At 43.2% G+C, this 13,444-nt stretch overlaps 1 protein-coding gene across 1 annotated transcript in view; it reads left to right on the top strand.

The window, feature by feature from the left end:
• Positions 1-13,444, top strand: part of LOC137301780 (cytosolic carboxypeptidase 4) — a 166,208-nt gene that overhangs the window by 146,997 nt on the left and 5,767 nt on the right. The gene's annotated exons all lie outside the window — the stretch shown is intronic.

The raw sequence follows: 13,444 nt of genomic DNA, 5'->3' as shown, positions 1-13,444 counted from the left end.
TTATATCTCAGATTATTTGAAGAGAATTGTAGGAACCCAGGTGAATAATTAAAATTGTTATTTCAAATTATTATTGTTTTAATGGATAGACTTGCATTTGTATACGGTATCACATTATCACATCTCTCAGAAAGTTCACCAAAGCCCTTCACATATTTTGCATAACTTTGCATTGAATTGTTTAAATAGTTGTTTTTGTATCTTCACACTTTCCCTTTTAGAATAGTGTGAAGTAGTGGAAGGATCCGTAGGCTGATTAACAGTCTGATAGACGCAACGTGAATGCTTCTACCATGACCACAACTATCTTTATACCAGCCGATAGGGTGGTTCGTCCTGTATGGTGGAAAGGATTTTATGGGCTCCCACAACCCATATGATGAGGGGGGCCATCCACATCTACCAGACACGTCTGGATGCCATCCCTGAATTTAAGGCCAGAACTCCAGTCTCCACTCACTGGGACTGTCTAGAGCAGGGTTCAAACCCTGCACCTTTTGGCTCAGAGATAAGAAGGCTACAACTAAGCCAAAGGCTCACTCCCTGTTCAAGTAGTGCTATGACATCTTTAACATTATTTGAAACACTGGAACAGGCAGACGGCACCTCAGATTAATATCTGATCTGAATGTCTGCACCATCGACAATGCAACACACTCTCAGTGATGCACTGGAGTGTCTGCCTAGATTATGAACTTAAATTCCTGGAGTGAACTTCAAACCCTCAACCTTCTTACTCAGAGGTGATGGTGTTACTAATTGTACCATTGCTAGTGTTCCTGGGAAAGAAAATGTATAAATGTAGACTCTGTGTGTATGTGTCTGCTCTTAGATTTCTTCTTTTTGTGTGCATGGCAGAAATCTGTGATTGCGAAAAGATAGAGGTGGGAGGAAGGAAAGAGACAACATTTTCAGAAAGTGGGTTCAGCTAACTTCAAACATATGTCCTTCAAAGTCATTCCACTGACATGCAGGGCAGTTCAGATGGAACTAGCCTTTGAAGTGAGTTCTGTACGATCAGAAACCATGATGATGGAAGGATTATGGGGCCCCAAAGACATGATCATTGATCAGGTCCCACAAGGCCTATGGATGATTAAAGGCTCCTTAATGCAATTGCCTTCAGAACTTTCACTTGACTGAGTAACAGGTCATTGATAAACGACCTGATTAGACTGCATTTAATCAGCATATTCGCAAGGTTGCACTCTCTCTCTTTAACTTAACAGCTGAGCTGCTCTGAGTTTTTACAAACCATATCTAAAAGAATCTTAATGTAGTGGGGAGGGGGGGTGCCTCAGATTTTCTCATCATTCAGGGCAGAGTCAGCTATCCGCATTGGAGTCACCGCACCAAGAAAGGCCTGGGATAGTGCAAGGGTCACACCAAGATGTACATGCACTGTCCCGGGAGAATGTGGGACAGTGTGTATGCATCCAAGATAACATGTGTACACCTGGAACAGTTGGTGTATATTCGGAACAACAGCATGTGTACACCCAGGACAGTATGCATACATCTGAGACATTGCGTGTTTACCTTGGTTAGTATGTAATTGGCTGTAGTGTGTGTCATGCACTGCCCCAGGTGTTCTATTACAAAATGATGCATCTATTTAATCATTCCCTAACATTGCTCAGCCACTGCATTTTATGTAAGAGTGGAGCTGCTTTCCTGAGGCTAGTACAGAGCAAGGGACTTGAAGTATGTTTGTAATTCTGGAATGGGTTTCATTGGGAGGAGAAAGACAATAATGCAGATTTATGAGATTAGTTAGAGACTTCCTGCTGAATGCCCATCTACCTTTGTGTGCCTTGGAATGAGTGAGCAACACATGACTTTTCTGCAGATGTGAATTTAGAAGTTAACATGAATTTGTTGGTGCACGTAGATTCTTCTCTAATCGTACATTGGGTTGGAGAATAAACCAGGACCTGTCACAAAACCTCATGGTGATCGTTTGTATCAAATAAATGTGTTTCCTCCTTTTACTGCCAGTACTGTATCGATGTCATTGTCAGTTTATTTTATGTTTATATACCCCACTGATTAGTGGTGACAGAGACAAACTATTCAATAGAAGGAGCAAATCACAGCAGCTGAATGTTGACGAGACAGGTTAAATTTGAATTTAGGATATGGGGACATTAATTGATCATGATGCACGAGGACGAATAAATATTTTTAGATTTATTAATGTATTATCCATTTATTCTCTAGCTTGTCACCATGTTTTCTCATTTATAACATGTTGTTTGATGTTTGAATAGGGCAGTGCCATGGCTTTATTGCATATAGCCCACTCAGCTCACACTGTAGCCTTGCATAAAGTGCCTACTCTAATATATCTCCAGATTTTTCTGAACTGCCAGAGAGAGATAGATAGACAGACAGACAGACAGGAAGATAAAGACAGAGAGGGACACACAGGGAGACAGACACAGATGCAAAGAGTCAGAAAGAGGCACACACAAAGAGAGAGACAGATACAGAGATAGAAAGAGAAAGAGACACACAGGGAGACATATACACATAGGATGACAGGTGCAGAGACAGAAAGAGAGGGGTTGATTTTGACTTTTGGGCGACCAATCAGTAATTGCCTGAACCTCTGGTGAAGAGGACGCTGCGATTTTGAGGAACCAGCATCATTAACATTGGGCCGGCGAGCTGCAGGGCACTAAACGGACATCACAATGTAGATCGCCGGATTGAGGCCCCCGAATATTGGGCCACCCCTGCTGCCAGCAACTTGAGTGCGGGGGTGTGGGAGTCCAGGGGTGGCAGTGGCCCAGATTACAAAAATAATTCCAAACTTACCTTGGCTAGGCTTCTTCAGCTCTGTCGCCCATTGAATTGCTCGGAGTACGCATGGCGCATGCTTCGACCAGTTCCGACCTAAAATGGCAATCAGGATCCTAGGACCCCGATTTACATATTAAAATGGGCCTAATGCCTGAGATAGGCAAGCCCTTTAGGCGGCCAGCAGTAGGTCCCTTTCAATATGTCGCCGGCCTCTTCGTCAGTATTGACGGGGCGGTAGGGCTACTGACTCCATTTTGAAGCCATTACCGCCCCATTAACGCCAGGTGATAGAAGTGAAAATTTACCCTACATGAAGAGATAGACACACGAGAGAGGTAGAGAAAAAGAGCGAGAGAGAGTGATATTCATCTCATATCTGGGTTCGATCCAGGCACCTTCCTGCTTTTCGTCAGTGAGTGGTGAGAGCATATAACTACCAAACCTTGATCCTACTGAGGGATTGGATACGACTGCGAGTGACCAGACACTGCAAAGGATCCTGCACAGATGGCACTTGCAATCAAATGACCAACACTCAAGTTATCAATGCATTTCCAGCCCACCAAAGATTGGAAACATTCATCTCTGCTGATATCAGACTAAATCCAGACACTGAAAACAGCAAGCAGAAACTTGTCCTTGATGGTGTGAGTTTAGACACTGGTGCCTGCATGATAGTAGGAAACTGAGGTGGTGTGAAGTATGGGTGTGTATATAAAGAGAAGATACGGATGCATGTGCATGCGAAGGGATGATGCATCTCTCTGAAGAAGGAATCAAAGCTAAACTGAATTTCTCCAAATTGGACCTGATTTGGAGCCTGGGAGCTTAGACTTACCTCAGCTTCATCCACCAATTGGGCTCAGACTCAGCTTAGCCACATCCCCCTGATCTGGAACCTGAAGATGTAGATTCAGCTCAGCATCACCTTCCCAATTCAGTGCCAGAGTGGTCTCAGACTTGGTTCAACCCTATTCCTCCTGATTCAGAGCCTGGGGGCCTCAGATGCAGCTCAGTTTGATCCTGAGATCCAGGTTCGATGCTGTTACTTTGATTTGCTCCAGAAATTGCTGACATTTCACTGCTTCATAAATTTGATTCACAAAAATATCAAAGGAGCTGTATCAAACATTTATCATGTAGAAGAGCCCACACATATGCAGTATTTCTTGGAGTAAAAGACCTCACAGGAACAAAGCATCTTGTAGGAGTTGTTATATGTGTAAAACAAATGAATGAAAGTTGTGACAGTATCTGTTTAACTCCTGCTCAATAGAATGACATTGGGTCAGAATTGCTGAGTTTGAGGTCCCGTTCCAACGATTTCTACTGTCTGGTACTGAGCCAACTCTAAGGCCCCATTCCGGGGACTCCTACCACATAGCACTAAGCTGAGTCTAAGGTCCTATTCTAAGGACTCCCATGAACTGGCACTGAGCAAAATAATAATTGTTTTCTAACTCTTTACAAGCATGCAGATGGTTGCTAAGCTGGATTGGCCCCTGTCAGAGGTTAATAGAAATCCATTGGATCCTCTGCACTGTTTGATCCACAAATTCTACAAATAATTGAAGAAACGGAGGAATGAAATTGCTCTCTCTGCATTATACGAGAGATGAGAATATTTGCTGAGTCTGTATTCAACAAGTGGCAATATTTGTGTGGGCTGGTGGCCAGATGCTGCTGTTTGTACGCTTTCACCTTCAAGACTTGGCTGCGAGGCATGTTTTACTGAAGTGATCAGTGCATTTAGATTTCATGGACTCAGTCTGCCTCTCTTAATTCAAAGTAGCTTTTTGCTCAAAAAAATTTGAATTACCAAGTGGTTTGAAATAAGCAATTTGAATGAAATTGCACATGAAAACACTACAGAAACACTTCAAAAATGCCATAAAACATCAAAGCAACTATTGAAAGGCAAATCATAGAATCATAGAAAGTTACAGCACAGAAAGAGGCCATTCGGCCCGTCGTGTCCATGCCGAGTGCTGTGCAAACTTTGCAAAGTTCAGTCACTTCGCAAAATATTCAGTGATTGTAGTTTTCGTCCACATTAGTCCACAAAATTGTCAGCTCTGTTTAGCACAGAGATAAGTTCCATCAGGACATCTGACTTAGTTGTCATCCACTTCCACAGTAATTGCACATAATTAGATGCTACAACCATGGAGGGTACTGGTTCCTCTGCTCACTGGATCCACTTGCTTGATCCTGTTTCTCACCCTCACTCCCAGTAATAGCTGTATCCTTCTGCGCAGATCAACAGTTTCCAGTTGGTCAGCAATCCAGACATCTGGGGAATGAAATTGATCAATGTCAGTAGTTCAAAAACGGGCTGAAAGCGAACCAGCAGCTCATTTTAAACTATCCCTGATTTTCTTTTCCATTGGCTTCGATGTTAAAGACAATTGAACTGCCAATTCGCTATCAGTTCATTTTACGCTACTGGCCTTGACCATTTTCACCCCCAGTACTTCTTTATCAACACCAACAATGGATTCAAAAATCATAACTGCTGTCAGTCACAAGAGAACTCAAGCCATCAGAGGTTTACTGCTTCAATGCTAGCTGTCGGTGCTGTATGATATCCTTCATTGTGTCAGATGCAGTTGCTTCCTCTGCTGGTGGGATGAAGTTGCATTACCAAAAGCAGTTGGCAGTGGAATCTCCATGATGAAGGCATGGTGTGGATTTCCTGCAGAACATCTAATGAAAATGACAGGTGAGAATCATTTTTGGCAATGATTTTTCACACCAAATATTCCCTGTCATCACACCAGCATCCATTGGCTGTATCAAGGACGTCATGTTTGGTGGTAAAAGTATTAATTGTGTTGCATTTAGATGTAGGCACATGAGAGTACCACTGTTATTAACCATCAAGATCAACAAGGTCATCTATGTGCGGAACCACAAGAGATGGGTGAGATCCTGAATGAATATTTCACATCGGTATTTACGGTTGAGAAAGGCATGGATGTTAGGGAACTTGGGGAAATAAATAGTGATGTCTTGAGGAGTGTACATATTACAGAGAGGGAGGTGCTGGAAGTCTTAACACGCATCAAGGTAGATAAATCTCCGGGACCTGATGAAATGTATCCCAGGACGTCATGGGAGGTTAGGGATGAAATTGCGGGTCCCCTAGCAGAGATTTTTGAATCATCGACAGCTACAGGTGAGGTGCCTGAAGATTGGAGGGTAGCAAATGTTGTGCCTTTGTTTAAGAAGGGCGGCAGGGAAAAGCCTGGGAACTACAGACCAGTGAGCCTGACATCTGTAGTGGGTAAGTTTTTTTTTATTCGTTCACGGGATGTGGGCGTCGCTGGCAAGGCCGGCATTTATTGCCCATCCCTAATTGCCCTCGAGAAGGTGGTGGTGAGCCGCCTTCTTGAACCGCTGCAGTCCGTGTGGTGACGGTTCTCCCACAATGCTGTTAGGAAGGGAGTTCCATGATTTTGACCCAGCGACAATGAAGGAACGGCGATATATTTCCAAGTCGGGATGGTGTGTGACTTGGAGGGGAACGTGCAGTTGTTAGAGGGTATTCTGAGGGACAGGATCTACAGGCATTTGGAGAGGCAGGGACTGATTAGGATCAGTCAGCATGGTTTTGTGAGAGGAAAATCATGTCTCACGAATTTGATTGAGTTTTTTGAAGGGGTAACCAAGAAGATAGATGAGGGCTGTGCAGCAGACGTGGTCTACATGGACTTCAGCAAAGCCTTTGACAAGGTACCGCATGGTAGGTTGTTACCTAAGGTTAAATCTCACGGGATCCAAGGTGAGGTAGCCAATTGGATACAAAATTGGCTTGACGACAGAAGACAGAGGGTTGTTTTTCAAACTGGAGGCCTGTGTCCAGCGGTTTGCCTCAGGGATCGGTGCTGGGTCCGCTGTTATTTGTTATTTATGTTAATGATTTGGATGAGAATTTAGGAGGCATGGTTAGTAAGTTTGCAGATGACACCAAGATTGGTGGCATTGTGGACAGTGAAGAAGGTTATCTAGGATTGCAACGGGATCTTGATAAATTGGGCCAGTGGGCCGATGAATGGCAGATGGAGTTTAATTTAGATAAATGTGAGGTGATGCATTTTGGTAGATCGAATCGGGCCAGGACCTACTCCGTTAATGGTAGGATGTTGGGGAAAGTTATAGAACAAAGAGATCTAGGAGTACAGGTTCATAGCTCCTTGAAAGTGGAGTCACAGGTGGATAGGGTGGTGAAGAAGGCATTCGGCATGCTTGGTTTCATTGGTCAGAACATTGAATACAGGAGTTGGGATGTCTTGATGAAGTTGTACAAGACATTAGTAAGGCCACACTTGGAATACTGTGTACAGTTTTGGTCACCCTATTATAGAAAGGATATTATTAAACTAGAAAGAGTGCAGAAAAGATTTACTAGGATGCCACCGGGACTTGATGGTTTGACTTATAGGGAGAGGTTAGGTAGACTGGGAATTTTTTCCCTGGATAGTAGGAGGTTAAGGGGTGATCCTATAGAAGTCTATAAACTAATGAGGGGCATAGATAAGGTCGATAGTCAAAATCTTTTCCCAAAGGTAGGGGAGTCTATAACGAGGGGGCATAGATTTAAGGTGAGAGGGGAGAGATACAAAAGGGTCCAGAGGGGCAATTTTTTCACTCAAAGGGTGGTGAGTGTCTGGAACGAGCTGCCAGAGGCAGTAGTAGAGGCGGGTACAATTTTGTCTTTTAAAAAGCATTTGGACAGTTACATGGGTAAGATGGGTATAGAGGGATATGGGCCAAGTGCAGGCAATTGAGACTAGCTTAGTGGTATAAACTGGGCGACATGGACATGTTGGGCCGAAGGGCCTGTTTCCATGTTGTAATTTCTATGATTCTATAAGATGACTTTTCTGCCTTGTGATGTTAGGCTTCAGGCAAAGTGATGCAGCCACTGCTCAAATACAGCACCAATCATCCATGCCTTTTTGTTATTTCTGTAGGTTACAGGCAGAGTAACAACATCAGGAAAACATCAAGGGTTTTTGCTATTCCAATCACCAGCAGCTTTATTTTCCCCCCAGCCATGCCAGCATAAGCCATGATGGTAATTTGCTGCTTAGCGTTTTTTGTTGATCAGAGCTGCCTGGGAGCAGGTTGTAAAAAAAAAGGCTGTTTCATCAGCATTAAAGATGTTTGGTCTTATGATGAGATAATCACACGCCCAGTTGTCAACACGTTATGTCAGAACATCGCTTGCTGCCCCATGCGTGGACCTGGACCTGACTGCGGCGACTTTTGAAGCAGCCGATCTACAATGGAGAAACACGATTGGTTTCAAATTCTTTGGCAACGTCAGTCACCTTATCCAACAATATGAAGCTGTCAATAGAAACAGTCACATAAACACCAGCAAGTTATTAGACTTGAATTGTTCTGGGTAGCTATGTAATCATAAATCAGAGAGATGTATTTTCTGGTGTTTCTGAGTTATCCCATTTCCCCGTCTTTATGATTTTAAGTTGCTGTTCAGGAACTGATTTTGTGTAGAGTTCCTTGCAGTAATTGTGTGTTGTGGATTTTCATCAAACAGTAGATAATGGTCAGATCTACCTCTCTGACATATAAAAATAGAAACTGCTGGTAATACACAGCAAGCCAAACAGCACCCAATAGAGAAACATAGGAACATTAGCAACAGGAGGAGGCCATTCTGCCCCTCGAGCCTGCTCCACCATTCAATTAAATCATGACTGATCTGCGCCTCAACTCCATTTTTCTGCCTTTGTTCCATATCCCTTGATACCCATACCTAACAAAATCTATCCATCTCAGTCTTGAAAGTTCCCAAATGTTCCAGTATCCACAACCTTTTGGGGGAGAGTTCTAAATTTCTCTCACCCTTTGTGTAAAAAAGTGCTTCCTGATTTCGCTCCTAAATGGCCTAGCTCTAATTTGAAGATTACATCCCCACAAGTTAACATTTCAGGTGGTGCATTTTCAACAGTCATCCATGGCGTCGGTGCTCCCAATGAGGCAGGGCCTGAGTGACATGGGTCAGTGAAGTTTAGAATTCTGTAGCAGTTGAGGTGATTGGAGTTAATAGTTCCACAGCAAATAATGGAAATTTATCCCAACTGTTTAATATTTATGAAATATACAATGCTCCACTTCTGCCCCCGACATTTGGATGCAGAACAAAAATTATGCAAAGTAAATTTAGGAGATCATTGAGCTCTGAGAAATTAATGACATCACATTAGGCATCAAACTCCTTAAAGGTTTCAAGTTCATTACTGTTAAATACTGAATCTCACTCAGAGTGTGCACCCCTTGCACACAGCATGAAGACAAAACACTGTAAAATGGTTTCCCTTCTTACCTAGAGTTCTAATGCTGTCAGCCGCTTTACTGAAAATGTCATAATTAAAGAGACTGTCAGAAGTGAGTTATGTTCAGGCTTTGCAGTGTCGGGCGCACTCAGGGCTGTGCTAGGATATGAGATTTACAAAAGGCTCTCCCTGCTCCTTGGGCCCAACACTTCACTGACATGAGCTGGTCTATCTGGATAAATACAATAGTGACAAGGGTAGAATTTACATAGTTTAGAGAATTTATGCATCAGAAAACAACATTTGAAAAGGTTAGAATCAGAGATTACTGACCTGTCTGGGATTATTATTCAGCAGTAAAAACCCATGTAGAATCTTTCAAGTGATTTTAAAAGCTGCAAAAGTAAATCAGCTGTAGAAAAGACTAAGCAATTCAATAGCAGACATAGGTTCCTGTTAGTGATACATTCCTGGTCTTAAGTGAGAGCATCATGGGAGCAAGGCAGGAAAATGTAAACTCATGTAAAAATTGGATTATTCATTTCATCACTCTTCATTGTCTGTTGAATCTAACTAGGGGTGACTACCTGTATCTTTCAGTCTCTTTATTGTATCTTCTGTTTGTGGAAAGCCTTCAGTCAAGCGAACTGAACTGCCTCACTTGTATTTAGCCTCAGTCTACCTATAGCTAGGTCAGGCAGTGCCAATTCCACCATTTAACACAAGGCAAAAGAAAGAAAGAACTTGCATTTTATTGCACTTTTCACATTCTCAAAATGTACCAAAGAGCTGTGAGCCAAAGAATTACTTTTGAAATGTAGTCATTGTTCTTTTGTAGGCAAAAGCAGCAGGCAATTGGTGCACAGCAAGGTCCTACTAACAGCATTGCAATAAATGACCAGTGAATGTATTTTTTGGTGGTGTTGGTTGAGGAAAAAATGTTGGACGTCTTCATTGAATAGTACCATAGGAACTTTTACATCCACTTGAACAGGCAGATGTGACCTTGGTTTAACATCACATCCTAAAGACGGAGCCTCCAACATTTCAGTAGTCCCACAGTACTACACTGAAGTATCAGCCGAGATTTTGTGCTCCAGTCCAGGAGTGGGGCTTCTGACTCAGAGAAAAAAGCGCTATCACAGAGCCAAGGTAAGCCCACCGCAACTTCCAAGAATGCAGTGTACTAAGCATGTTTGTCACTTACGGTTACCTCCCCCTTTCAATAACTTACCATCAATAACCATAAGGTGGTGCAGTGTCTTTTACATCCCCAGGGGGTAATTTTGATTGGGTGGTAGTGTAAAATGGGTGATATTGATTTAGCCACACCTTATACATCTCTCCTGCTTTAAATCAGGAGAGGTGAACCACCGGCGGCTGAATCAATATCACCTGTTTTACTCTATCACCCAAAGTCAAAGTTGCCCCCCCCCAGTCTTCACTTGGAAGAGTTTCATTACTTACAACCTGATATGCATTCATACCATGAAAAGCCACCTATGGAATGTAGTTGCTTGTTGCATTCCATTCACCGGTCACCACACTATAATAGGCGCATAACACATGGGTTTTATTGCATGTCATGGTTGTTGTAGCTAATTTGGTGCTTTTGCTTTCTTTTTCTAGGATAAAGCAGTTCATTACAGCAGGGAGGGGTTGGCCACAAGTGGTAGGCCCTTGAATCTGAGACGTCAATTCCTTGTGAGGAGGATGTGCTGCATTTCCTGGAGAGGGAGGCCTTCAAGGGTGCTGGAGATGGAGAAGTAGGAGGGTTCTCCATGATGTTCTGCATCTCTTCCTACTGTGCTTTTTTACTAATTGTTAGTGAACCATATCAAGAAACTCTTTTTTGTGATTCCTACTGAAAGTAATATGTCAGCTCGGTTTCTCAGAAAACCATTCTAACCTATCTTCTTCTTTGCCTCCTCTAGATGTAGTGCAAGACCAAGAAGCAGGGCCCACAGCAACCAACAATGGCAGTACTATGCAGCATGCACCTCACTCGCTCCATCTCTCTCAAACTCAGAGACATCCACTCCTGGGGGAGCTAGAGAGTGAGGACAAGGGGGTTATGCTGGGTAATACACAGAGCACTAGAATGCAGGTAATTATAGGGACAGGAGGCATTGTCTCTTTACTAAAAAGCCTCAGGATACTAAATAAGAACTTACCCTCAAATTTCACAGAGGAGTTGGATATTGGGTTGTAGAACCAATAGAAGTGGGTGAAGAACAATTAGTGAAGATTATTATTCAAGAGAGATGGTACTAAACAAGTTACTCAAATTTAAGTAGACAAGTCACTGGGATTTGATGATTTACATCTGAGGAAATGTGACTCCCCTCTTCAAAAAAGGAGACAGGATAAGCCAGGAAGTTAGAAGCTAGTTGGTCTTACTTCGGTTGTTGATAAGCTAAGAAAGACCACTTTTCTAACTTTCCCCACTCCCAGTCTGTGTGCAAGTCAGGCAGAACACAGCTCTAATGGGTTCTGCCTTACCTAACCTGAATTTGCGGGTTCAGGCCATTTCAATCAGTCTGGTGTACCCCGGGCCTGCAGCTGCAGTAATGGCTGACAGCTTTGGGCCTTCTGGCTGCAGACCAAAAACAATAGCCAGAAGGCCTACAGCCCAGATATTCACCCTGCTGGCCCTATGGAAAGAGAAGTCTAATGGCTAATGACTAATTTCTGTGTCAGCCATCCCTCATCCTGGTGCAGACAATTTTTGAAAGAATATTGGAGCCAACAGTCCTCTGTTATGCTCCTGGGGAACACTTGTTTTCTGGGTGCAAAGCAGAGGAAGAAGGGCCATAAACCCTTGATGTTGGGTCTCTTGCCCCTTTGCATTGCTCGCTCAGGGCGGGTGACCATTCTGTGAAGCGTCCACACGTACTGCAACTTAGGCCTTCCACCCAGCCCTGTTCACACAGAGGATCTGAGAGGTGCAGGCAGCAAGGACTTGAAAGGCCCAAACAAATAACTGGCCTGTTTGTTTTGCAGGCACTGCACTGGATTTTTGAGGCTGCAGATCTTCTGGCTACTTTTTTTGGAAAGCTGCCAGAAAACTCTATAGGCAACAGCCATCGCTGTTGTTGCAGGCTTCTGAGGCCTGCAGCAATGATTGACTTTCCTCCCCTGTATCCAGGCACATGGCCTTACCAGGAGGCAAACATTGCACTGGGGGAGCGTTTGGCCTTCTAAAATGACCTGAATTTGGAAATAAAAGCGGATTCTTATCAGGTCAGGTGAAGTATACACTGGGTGCGCTCTGCCTGAATAACACCCGGCGTGAGGGGAGGTGGGAGGAAAATCAGCCTTATGTTTTTTGACCAATTTCCCTCTCCTCTCCTGAAGTGCTGACTCTTGCTGGTTCAGCTGGTAGCAGTCACCCTCCAGCACCTCATCGAAATGGCCATTCTAGATATGTGAGTCTAATGAATGTTGACAGGCTGTGTGACTGTGGGAGCATCCTGTCCTCACCCAACACCCACATATCCACACTGATTGATTTTTCTTTTCCTAACCCAGGGGCAATGCCCCAATAGCTAAGATCAACTAACAGCGCAAGCTGGGAATGGGACCTGGCACCGTCCTGTTCTGCAAATTACAAACTGCCTTTAATAACCAGACCCATGAGGGAGCAGAGTGTTATTTTTAACATCAGATGCAGTTATGAAATCCAATAAAAGATTTTTAACATAACGTATGAATGTTGTAATAAATAAGATTGTCCCTTGTAGCAACTTTATTACAAAATTTGACAGTAATGTGACAGCATGGATTTTGTTTTATTAAGGACGTAGTTTAAGTGCTTTGCAAAATACAAGTTTGAAGAAGTTTTTAAAAGAACCTGTAAGCTACCATCAGAGAAACAAGCTCATTTAAGTTTACTAGGAGCAGCCAGCAAGTATAAATGCTTGTTGTTGTTCGATACCCTCTATCTACCACATCAGATACCCGTTGCCTGCACCTTTGAATACCCTCTGTCTACTACATCAAATATCCTTTCCCCACCCATTAGAGTTTATGTTGTCCTTGGACGCGGGGGTATTATTAAGTCAAGCAAGTGAGGGAAATGCACCTTACGATGTATTTGTGCCCTAGCCATGCTGGGCACAAAGGACATCGGTGTTTCCCTGGCATCCGGTGTTGCTAAGGGCATTGGAGGAAGGCATTTCATATTTTAACGATCAGTTTCTCAGAGCAATCAATTGCAGTATGGAAACTGGTCTATTTGAAAATGAGGTACTTCAATTTTTTTTAAATAACTTGGAAGGCACAGCTGCCCTACATACACTGTGAGTTTCCACACACTCTACATTTCTCTTGTG

Source organism: Heptranchias perlo, chromosome 34 (genome assembly GCF_035084215.1).
Source record: "Heptranchias perlo isolate sHepPer1 chromosome 34, sHepPer1.hap1, whole genome shotgun sequence".
Taxonomy (NCBI): domain Eukaryota; kingdom Metazoa; phylum Chordata; class Chondrichthyes; order Hexanchiformes; family Hexanchidae; genus Heptranchias; species Heptranchias perlo.
Note: the sequence above shows the minus strand (reverse complement) of the source record. Positions and strands in the feature narration are given on the sequence as shown.